This window comes from Hypanus sabinus, chromosome 4, assembly GCF_030144855.1.
Source record: "Hypanus sabinus isolate sHypSab1 chromosome 4, sHypSab1.hap1, whole genome shotgun sequence".
Classification (NCBI taxonomy): Eukaryota; Metazoa; Chordata; class Chondrichthyes; order Myliobatiformes; family Dasyatidae; genus Hypanus; species Hypanus sabinus.
Genome location: NC_082709.1, coordinates 137,837,075 through 137,849,186, shown reverse-complemented (window position 1 = coordinate 137,849,186; position 12,112 = coordinate 137,837,075). Strand labels below are relative to the sequence as shown.

Genomic DNA, 12,112 nt, shown 5'->3' with positions numbered 1-12,112 from the left:
AGGGGGCCAAAGTGATCTTTCAAGAATCATTAGATTCTAGAATGGTTCCAGAGGACTGGAAAATTGCAAATGTCACTCCACTCTTTAGAAAGAGAGAGAGGCAGAATAAAGAAAATTATAGACTAGTTAGCCTGACTTCAGTAGTTGAGAACATGTTGAGAACATTAAGGATGGGGAAACCATGCTGACTTTGCCCTATCATTAATAATAGACTCCAACATCTTCTCAACCACTGAACTCAGGCTAACTCAGGCCCAGAGCCCATAACTTCCTTTCTTCTTACTAATGCCTCCACAATCTCTTCCACTACCACTTTAAGAACCCTGAGGTGTGGTACATTTAGTTCAGGTGACTTATCTACCATCAGTCATTTCAGTTTCTCAAGCACCTACTTCTTAGTAATAGGAATTGCACTCACATCTGTCCTCTGACACTCTTGAATTTCTAGCATACTGCTGATGCCTTCCACAGTGAAGATTGATGCAAAATATTTATTAATTTCCTCTGCAATTATATTGTCCTTAATTAATACCTCTCCAGCATCATTTTCCAGTGCTCAAACATCTGCTCTCATCTCTCTTTTACTCTTTATATATCCAACAGGAAATTTGGTATCCTCTTATTTTATTGGCTAACTTGCTTCCATATTTCATCTTTTCTCTCCTCATGTTTTTGTTGTCTTCTGTTTCTTTTTAAAAACTTCCCAATCCACTAACTTCCCATTAATTTTTGCTATATTATGTGTCATCTCTTTTGTTTTTATGCTGTTTTTGGTTTCCCTTATCAGCTATGGTTGCATTATTGTCCCTTTAGAATATTTCTTCATCTATGGGATGCATCCATCCTGCACCTTTTGAATTGTCCTCAGAAACTCCACCCATTGTTGTTCTGCCATCGCCCTTGCTAATGTCTCATTTTAATGAACTTTTGCCAGCTCTTCTCTCTTGCTTCTCTAATTCCTTTTACTGCATTGCAATACTGATACATCTGACTTTAGCTTCCCCTCTCAAATTACAAGGTGAATTCTATCATATGATCACTGCTTTCTATGGGTTCCTTTACCTCAAGCTCCTTAATCATATCTGGTTCTTACACAACACCCACTCTAGAATTGCATTTTCTCATGTGGGCTCAACCACAATCTGTTCTGAAAAACCATCTTGTAGGCAATCTACAAATTCCCTCTCTTTGCATAAAGCACCAACCTAATTTTCCCAATCTATTTGCATATTCGTATGTTCCATGGCGATTCTAACATTACACTTTTTACATGACTTTTCTACACAGATTTGTACTTTGTACCCGTGTCCTCACTATTGTTCGGAGGCTTATATATAACTCCCATCAGTACCTTATTTATTACCCTTTCAGTTTCTTAACTCTACTCACAAGGTTTCAGCATCTTCTGACCCTATGTCACCTCTTTCTATGGATTTGATTTCACTTTTAGCTACAGAATCAGTCCACCCCCTCTGCCTACCTGCCTGTCCTTCCAATGCAATATGTACCCTTGGATGTTAAGCTCCCAAATATAATCTTCTTTCAGCCACAACTCAGTGATCCCACAACGTCATACCTGCCAATCACTAACTGTGCTACAAGATTATCTACCTTATTCCGTATACTGTGTGCATTCAAATATAAAACTCTGAGTCATATACTGTTACCATTTTTGATTCCCCTATGTTGCATTTCAACTCATCCCATTGACTGCAATTATGCCCTATCACCAGCTGCCTGTCCTTCTTCACAGTCTCACTACACATTGCATCAACTAGCATGCCAACATCCTCAGACCTATCACTCCAGTTTCCATTCCCTTGCCAAATTAGTTTTAAACTCCCCAAGAGCTCTAACAAACCTGCTCATTAAGATGTTGCTCACACTCGGGTTCAGGTGTAACCCATCCTTTTTCTACAGGTCATACCTTCCCCAGAAGGGATCCCTATCATCCAAAAATCTAAAACCCTGCCACCTACCCCAGTTACTCAGCCACTTGTTCATCTGTACTATCGTCCTATCCCTGCCTTCATCAGCTTGTGATACTGGGAGAAATCCAGAGATTCCCACCTTGGTTGTGCTGCTCTTTGGCCTTCCCCTTAACTCCCTAAACTCACTCTGCAGGACTTCTTCCCCCTTTCTACCTATGTCATTAGTGACAATGTACTCCACAACCTCTGGGTACTCACCCTTCCTCTTGTGAATCTTCGGCAGCCACTCTGAGACATCCTTACCCTAGCACCTGGGAGGCACCATGCCATCCTTGATTATTTTTTTGCAGCCACAGAATCTCCAGTCCGTTGCCCTATCAAGTCTCCTGTCCGCATCACTCTGCATGACATTACCTTACCTTTCAGCATCATCATCACTTTATAATCAGCATCACATTACCTTTCCCTGCTGAGCCTCAGAACTGGCCACAGTGCTGCTGCTCTTGTGCATCTGCACCCCCCCCCCCCCCCCAAGTAGTACCCAGAAGGGTGCACTTGCTGCTGAGGGAAATGACCATAGTAGCACCCTGCTCTGACAGCTTAGTCGCTTTACTTCTCCAGGTAGGTTCCCAACTACTATTTATGGCCTGCATGCCGGGTGTGACCACCTCAGTAAAAGCCCCATCTCCCAGATGCTCCTGAGTGCATCCAGCTCCAACAGTTTCCTGACCTTGTCAGTCAGCAGCTGTACTTAAATGCACTGCCTGTAGATGAAGTAACCGGAGAAACTGTCAGGTGCCTTGAAATCCCACATCTCACAGGAGGAGCATTCCACCGCTTGAACTAACATCCTGCCTACACTTGTTATTGTAATGGTCAATCCATTAAAACGTCTGTAAAACAAATTAATTGCAAAATGATTTGTACTGCTTTCAGATTTTCATTACTGGCACCTAACTCACAGGTATACTCTGGAGGTAGAAGCTTGTTATTAATAAGCTAAACATTAATGCTCATCACAAGAATATATTATCTAGCAGCTAAATTATTAGGGAAATATTTATTTCTGTCTCGATTAATCAATTTTAAACATCCATAATTTCTCAATCCTGAAAATCTACCAACTGAAGCACACAATATTTCTGACATTTTTCAAGATGTAATATTAAACGTCTCCTGCATCCTTTCTGTTGTGCTGGCACAGGGAGTGACATTATTAAACATACAGCTTCCAAAATACTGCTTGCAAAAAGCTGTCATTTCATAAATGGATGTTGGCTGCTGCAAGGCACTATGTAATAACAAATAATGAAGCATGCACCATGCAGTGATGAATAATGCACCTCCAAATATGATTTAGGGCTCTGATTTTGGCTACATTGCCAAATGAATTTTGATATACCCTCCCAGAGCACTTTTCCATGCATTCTCTCATGGCTTTATCATTTTTCAATTGAGCAATAAAACTGCATATTTTGCGTCTTATAATGGTATAACTGCGGTTAAACAGAATTAATTCTGGTGACCTTGGAAAGCACTGACTTGAACAAGACTTGTTAAATCTTTTCATACATTTATAGCAGACTCCCATTTGAGCATTAATAAAGGAAGCCAGTAATTAATGCACACCATTTATGTCATTGAAACCACTCTTATGCAACAAATTCTTTCTCATTTCTCCTACACCTTCACCCATCCTGCTATAAAGGCTACCCATCATTTGCTCACATAAAGCAAATCCATTTGAAAGTTTGCAAAACAAAATAAATGTACAAGATTTAAAACTTTGAGATGTTTTCCATGAATGGTGACTTCCTCACAACTCTACCTGCATGTCTTTGGGCAATGGAATAAAATCGATGGTGTTGATAGAGCAGCCTGGTGTAAATCTCTGCAAATTAAACTAAAGTCTGGGAGAAACATAGAGAGGAAAGCTGAATTGATATTGCTTATTTTTAGATCAGCACCCAAAGAAGAATAGACAACTGCGCTGATTCGAATTCTTGCTGTTGCTATCTCCATATTTTTCTATTGTCTTCTACACTATGATTTTTCTTTCCCTCTGTCCTCCTGTCCAACAAACATAATTTTATTGTGTTTTTTTCTCCATCTCTGTGAATTTACTTGCATTCATGCTTTCAGAAATAAAATTTGTTGTGAATCTGTTACTGCACTTGTCAAAATGAGACTATTATCCCTCCCAATCAACAATACAAGATTGTCCAGTGTACTGCTTATGCCTGGGAACAGCATTCAGGAAGAATCAAACTAAAAGAATAAACTATACCTAAGAGCAAATTATGAAAGAAAATATTTTGTTAATTAACCAGAGCACAGATGCACAGCTGTAAGGCAAAGAGAAATTAAATAGCAAATCGATAAAACAAAGATTGATAAATAGAAGTTAAGCGACTTCTAGTTTTCAAGACACATACTGATTTCTAAAGTAGGTAGTCCATGAAAATTGAATATTATGAGGGAAACACTTGCACTAATTTGGATTTTGGGTGATGATGGGACTGATGTATATATATATATATATTTTTTAATTTTTTTTTGAAATATTATTCAGGTGACAACTTTGATGTCTGTGGAAATAAATGTACGCAGGTAGCATGGCTACAAAGTTAGCCAATAAAGCCAATACTATATGGTGCAGACAGTAATGGTGAGCAGTTTTTTTTTCAGGCTTGGAGGAAATACACAATGGTATTCTTCAGGATCAGTATTCAGACTGCTGCTCTTTGAAATGCATAGGAACAAGTTGGACTTGGGGATAGAGGACAGTATTTCAATCCTTCAGGAATATACTCAACAATGAAGTGGATTATATAGAAATCAAGCATTTACAGACGTACAAATAAAATGTGAAGACACTTGGCAAATTAAACAATACAGAGAAGAGTGAAGTTATGCATTTTGATAGGAATAATGAAGTGGAAAGATAAACTGAATGGGGATGGAGAGAAAAGACAAGATTTTAAGTTGACAGGATAAGTTGTGAATGGTGCTCAGAAGTCCATAATGTTTACTGATGGAAGAGTAAAGTATCAAAATAACAAAAATAAATCCTATTGAATCTGAATAGTCATCCTGCTAAGTTATGGAAACAACACTTTGGAAGGACGTAAAGGCCTTAGAGATATTGCAGATGAGATTCAACAGAGAAGCTCCAGAGACACAAGGCTTCAGTTATGGGAGACATTGGAGAAGGTGAGATAATTCACTTTAAGGTAGAGAGGTTAAAAGGAGTGTTCAAAATCATGAATGCTTTTCAAAGAGAAAATAAGAAACTTCTCCAGTGACAAAAAGGTTAATAACTGACAAAAATGCTGTAAGGCAAGCAATGTACTCTATTAGCTTCCTACCCACTCCATGGAGATTTTCTTCCCATTAGGAAGTGGCCTGGAGATGCTGGAAAAAGGGCATATATCCACTTTCACATTCCACAGCTCTCCTGCCAATTAGCACATTTAAACAGAAGAACAGAGCCGAAGTGCAACACTGTTGTTTTTAATAATGATAATAGCTTTGCAGATATCTTTTAAATAAATTTTATTTACAGCAGTTTTTATTGCAATTGTATTGATCTAGTGGTTTCAGAACTTGCTTGCAGACCAAAGGATTGTTGATGCTTCCAGCCAACATCCTCTGTGAGGATTTTAACTGAATTGTCAACCATCCATTTGTCTCCTCAAATTCTGCTTAGTGCTTTGAATTCTTGCAGAAGTTTATTTCTTACTCCAGGTTCCAGCATCTGTACTTTCTTCTATCTCCACAGAGTGGAAGCAAATTAGCTATGACCCTGATTTTGCTCTTCAAGATCCAGAATGACTTATTTTTAAGCTGTCAATAGAAAGCCTTAACGTCCTCAATATTAAATTGTATGCTTCTGCTTCTTTTTGCTAGGTCAATGGCAAAAGTTTCCCAGAAATAAACAGGTCCACAACAGACGCTATCTCATTGGCTCTTCTCACAACCCTGGAACAGACTGCAGTACGAGGTGTTTCCAATGAGTGGACGGTCACAAGGCTGCGGAACTGGAAGGCATCCCAGGAGGGATACTCAGAGTGTGCGCAGCACAACACGCAGGTGTATTTACAGACATTTTTAATCCCTCCCACTCCCATTGTAGAGTGTGTCCTCCTGCTTCAAAACATCCACCATTGTTTCTGTACTTAAAAAGATCAGGTAACATGCTTGAACAACAGACATCCTGTTGCACTCACCTCAATAATAAGCAAATGCTTTAAGAGGCTAGTCAAGGACTGCATCTGCAGCATGCTGCCACCCAAACTGGTGCCCCTGCAATTTGCCTACCGACACAACCAATCAATAGATGATACAATAGCCACAGCTCTACACACTATCCATACACATCTGGAGAAGAAGGATGTTTATGTGAGAAACACACACAAAATGCTGGTGGAATGCAGCAGGCCAGGCAGCATCTATAGGGAAAAACACTGTCAAAGTTTCGGACAGAGACCCTTCGTCAGGACTAACTGAAAGGAAAGGTAGTAAGAGATTTGAAAGTAGGAGGGGCCTGGCCTGCTGCTTTCCACCAGCATTTTGAGTGTGTTGCTTGAATTTCCAGCACCTGCAGATTTCCTCGTGTTTGCTTATGTGAGAATGCTGTTCTTGGACTCCCGTTTAGTATTCAACAACATAATTACTTCCAGGCTGAACAAGAAGCTCAGAGGCCTCGGCCTTCACCCTGCCTTATGAAGCTGAGTCTTGAACTTCCTGTCAGATCGCTGGCAGGTGGTAAGAGTGGGCTCCCTCAACTTGCCCATCTGACTCTCAACACAGGTGCTCCTCGGGGCTGTGTCTTAACCCCCCTCCTTTACTCTCTGTATACCCATTACTGTGTCACCACCCACAGCTCCAATCTGCTACTTAAATTTGCTGACAGTACTACATTGATTAGCCTAATCTCAAATAATAACAAGGCAGCCTACAGAGAAGAAGTCATCACCCTGACACAGTGGTGTCAAGAAAACAACCTCTCCCTCAGTGTTGCAAAAACAAAGGAGCTGGTTGTGGATTACAGGAGGAATGGAGACAGGCTCACCCCTATTGATATCAATGGATCTGGTTTTGAGAGGGTGAACAGATTTAAATTCCTCAGCATAAACATCACCGAGGATCTCGCATGGTCTGTACATACCAGCTGTATGGTAAAAAAAGGCTCAAGAGTGCCTCTTTTACCTGAGGTGTTTGAAGAACTTTGGTATGGGCTCTCAAATCCTAAGAACTTTCTACAGGGACACAATTGAGAGTATCTTGACTGGCTGTATCACTGCCTGGTATGGTAACTGTAGTTCCCTCAATTGAAGGACTCTGCAGAGAGTGGTGCGGACAGCCCAGCACATCAGTAGATGTGAACTTCCTACTATTCTGGACATTTACAAAGACAGGTGTGTAGAAAAGGGCCCGAAGGATCATTGAGGACCCAAGTTACCCCAACCGCAAACTTTCAGCTGCTACCATCTGAGAAGCAGTACCGCAGCAGAAAAGCCAGGACCAACAGGCTCCAGGACAGCTTCTACCACCAGGCCATCAGACTGATTAACTCATGCTGGTACAATTGTATTTCTATGTTATATTGGCTTATGCTATGCATACTATTTATTATAAATTACTATAAATTGTACATTGCACATTTAGATGACGATGTAACAAAGATTTTTACTCACCATGTACATGAAAGATGTAAGTAATAAAGTCAATTCAATTAAATTCAGTTCAACATCTGGACAGCATAGATGCATACATCAGGATGCTCTTTATTGATTACAGCTCAGAATTTAACACCATCACCCTTTCAAAACTAATCAGTAATCTCCAACTCCTGGGCCTCAAAACCAGAGGACCAGAGGACAGATATAGTTGACGTGGAGTGGATGTTTCCTATAGTGGGGGAGTCTAGGACCAGGGGACACAGGTAGTGGACGTGGAGAGGATGTTTCCTACAGTGGGGGAGTCTAGGACCAGAGGATAAAGACAGAGTGCATGTGGAGTGGATGTTTCCTACAGTGGGGGAGTCTAGGAGCAGAGGACACAGACAGACTGAATGTAGAGAGGATGTTTCCTACAGTGGGGGAGTCTAGGACCAGAGGACACTGACAGAGTGGATGTGGAGAGGATGTTTCCTACAGTGGGGTGTCTAGGACCAGAGGACACCGATAGAGTGGATGTGTGGAGGATGATTCCTATAGTGAGGGAGTCTAGGACCAGATAGAGTGCATGTGGAGAGGATGTTTCCTATAGTGGGGGAGTCTAGGAGCAGAGGACACAGACAGACTGAATGTAGAGAGGATGTTTCCTACAGTGGGGGAGTCTAGGACCAGAGGACACTGACAGAGTGGATGTGGAGAGGATGTTTCCTACAGTGGGGTGTCTAGGACCAGAGGACACCGATAGAGTGGATGTGTGGAGGATGATTCCTATAGTGAGGGAGTCTAGGACCAGATAGAGTGCATGTGGAGAGGATGTTTCCTATAGTGGGGGAGTCTAGGACCAGAGGACGGTATATTGCCTTGTGCAATTGGATCCTGGATTTCCTCACTTGTAGACCCCAATGAATTATGAACCTGCTTTCCCAGATTCCTTTGTTCTACTGCACTCCTCAGTGCCCTATAGCTCACGAAATAAGACCTACCTTGGTAGGTCCTCCCAAAGTGCAACAGCTCACATTTGTCTACATTAAATTCTAGTTGCCATTTTCCCAGCTAGTACAGATGCTGCTGCAAACTTTGATGGTCATCCCCACTGTCGACTAAACCCCCCAGTCTTAATGTCATCAGCAAATCCAGTAACCACAATATCATCCAGCATGTATACCTGTGGCACTCCGCTAGTCACAGGTCTCCAGTCAGAGAGGCAACCATCTACTGCCACTCTTTGGCATCTCCCATGAAGCCAATGTCTAATCCAATTTACTACCTCATTTTGAAAGCTAAGTGACTGAAACTTCTTGACCACCCTGCCATGCTGAACCTTGACAAATGCTTTGCTGAAGCCCATACAGGCAACGTCCACTGCCTTGCCTTCCAATAACTTTCCCACTACTGGTGCCAGGTCCACCAGCCTATAATCTCCTGGTTCATTTTGAGATCCTTTCTTAAATAATGGGACAACGTTAGCTACCCTCAAATCCTTGAGTCCCTCACCTGTCGCTAAGGATGATTTAAATATCTCTGCTACTGCCCTTACAATTTCTGTACTCGCATTCCACAGTCTGAGGGAACACCTTGTCAGGCCCTTGTCCACCATAATTTGCCTCAAGACAAACACCTCTTCCTCTCAAATTAGTATAGTGCCTATGACCTTGTTGCTGCTCTGCCTCATTTCCTCATTTCTATAGACTCTGTGTCCACCTCCTGAGCAAATACAGATACAAAATGTCCATTTAAGATCTCCTGCATCTCATTTGGCTCCACGTATAGATTACAATTTTGATCTTCCAGAGGACCAACTTTGTCCCTTACAATCCTTTTACTCTTAATATAAGTGTAGGAGCCCTTAGGATTCTCATTCATCTTGTCTGCTAGAGCAACCTCATGCCTTCTTTTAGCCCTCCTGATTTCTTTAAGTGTTCTCTTACGTTTCTTATACTCAAGTAGCTCATTTGCTCCTACCTGCCTATACCCACTGTGTATCTCTTTTTTTTAACGGGGGCCTGAATATCCCTTGAAAAACAAGGATTCCTAATCCTGTTTTCTTTGCCTTTTATTCTGAGAAGCTTTACATTCTAAAAATTTCACTTTTGAACTCTTCCCCTTAACTTCCACAGAAAACAGCCTGTATCAATTCAAACTTTCTAGATCCTTTCTGATGCCATCAAAATTGGCCTTTCACCAATCTAGAATTTCAGTCCTAAGACCAGACCTACCCTTTGCCATAATTACCTTAAAACTAATGGCATTATGATCAGCAAATGGTTCCCCTACACAAATCTTTGTCAACTGTCCTGTCTCATTCCCCAGTAGGAAACCGAGTATTGAACACTCACTCATTGGGAGTTCTATATACTGCTTAAGTAAAATTTCCTGGACACATTTGACAAATGCTATCTCATCTATTCCTTTTACAATATGGGCATTCCAGTCATCATGTGGAAAGTTAATATCACCTACAATCACAACCTTATGTTTCTTTCAACAGTCTAAGGTCTCTCTTGAAATTTGTTCCTCTAAATCCCATGGACTTTTTCGTAGTCTATAATACAACACCAGTAACATGGTCATATATTTCTCATTCCTCAGTTTCACTCATAAAGCCTCACAAGATGAGTTCTCCAATCTCTCTTGACTGAGTACTGATGTGACATTTTCCTTGATGAGTAATGCAATCCCTCCCACACTACCACATCTAATACAACAGAACCCTGTAATGTTGAGCTGCCAGTCCTGCCCCTCCTGTCTCATTAGTAACCACAATATCATAATTCCATATGTTGATTGGTTCATATTTTCTGGGATCTTGTTTTGAACTAATTTTTGCTGCTCTACATAAGAACATAAGAAATAGGAACAGGAGTAGACCATCTGGCCCATCGAGCCTGCCCCACCATTTAATAAGATCATGGCCGATCTTTCCATAAACTCTGCTCCATCTGCCTGCCTTTTCCCATTAACCCTTAATTACATGCTCTAGTAAATGCCCCTGAAAAATGTTATCTCCCCAAGCACATCACCCATCTGATACCCTGTTACCCTAAAAATGCTAATGTTCCCCAACTTTGACTTGCAGATCTCATCTTAACCCACAGTTTTGTCAAATTACTCTGTTGGCTCTGCACCTGAGGAACCAGCAGCTTTAAACACCTTATACTGGCTCACCATGGCAAGCATGACACAATTACATTGCATTTCCTGGCTTTTTGTGGATATTTCTGCAGGGAATCTTATATTGATCACTTTCTCACTCTCATCACCGCCCTCCTACATCCCTGTACGTACTTGGTTTAATGATCCTTTTGTGGCGCAAAACTATTTGCAGCTAATGAGTTCTAGTTATTGCACCAACTCACGTATTCAATGTCACAAAATCTCAATATCATGGCATTGCATATTACACTAGTACACCATAAAATCTATGGTTCTTATTGGCATCAACTGCTTCATGCTCTCTTGAAGACAGAAAAGCATGGTTTGTATCAGTTAATCCACCTGTTTCCAGACCACCATAATTATGATTTTGCAATTTACTTTAAATTTGTTTTAGCTCCTTTACATTTCATGCTGACATATCAGTTTTAAAATTCACTCTGATGAGTGATGGGAGATTCATATTATACCTTTTTATCTGTATCACCATTAATTTTTCAAGGAAAAGATAATATAAAAATAATAATTCTACTCTATTCTTCACTCTCAATACCAGATACTGCATTAACTCACTATAATTTTTTGAAGCATTTTTGGCCATAAAGTTCACAGATACCTGGACTGTAGTTTAGTTAAAATCAATGATTTTCTGCACTCTGTGAGTTAACAGCTAGCAACATCATGTAGCCTGGAGCTGGATTTGATTACCTATCATGGACAACAGCTGATGTTCTTTGCTATAGATGAAAGACCTTCTTCACCTTACCATGGTTAGTGACAATATTCGACTGAACAAAATACAAATGCTTCCAAAATTACATCTCATTAGTGAAGTTTATTGTCTTTCTTTGATAAACATTTGAAAAATTCAATATGAAGAAGCATTCTAATGAGTCATTGATTCTGATGTACAACAATACCTCTGTGATTAAACTAAGCAGTTCTGCAGGAAAGCACTGACAAAGGGTAATTGCCTGTAAAGGTTTTCATTTGTTTTCTTTTCAACCACATGCTTGTTTCCGCCACTTCTCACAGTTGTCTGTAGCTGTCATATAATTTGCTTCACCCAGTGTGTTTGATAGATGCACCTTAGCAATTTCTGTGACGACTTGCCCGAGTGAGGTCTCCACCGGTCAGAATTGACCATGGATGTTGTGTGCAACACACACAAAATGCTGGAGGAACACAGCAGGCCGGGCAGCATCTATGGAAAAGAGTGCAGTCGATGTTTTGGGCTGAAACTCTTCAACAGGACACTGGATGTTGTGTCCTAGCTATTTAGCTATGCAAGCCTTGCAGTACAATAATGGAGAGCAAACTGTCGTCCATGTAGTAAGCTTACCCCTC

The 12,112-nt window shown here is 40.8% G+C and overlaps 1 protein-coding gene across 1 annotated transcript in view; it reads right to left on the bottom strand.

Annotated features, from left to right (window-relative positions):
- The window catches only part of LOC132392164 (limbic system-associated membrane protein-like), a 558,511-nt gene that overhangs the window by 139,053 nt on the left and 407,346 nt on the right, over positions 1-12,112 (bottom strand). The gene's annotated exons all lie outside the window — the stretch shown is intronic.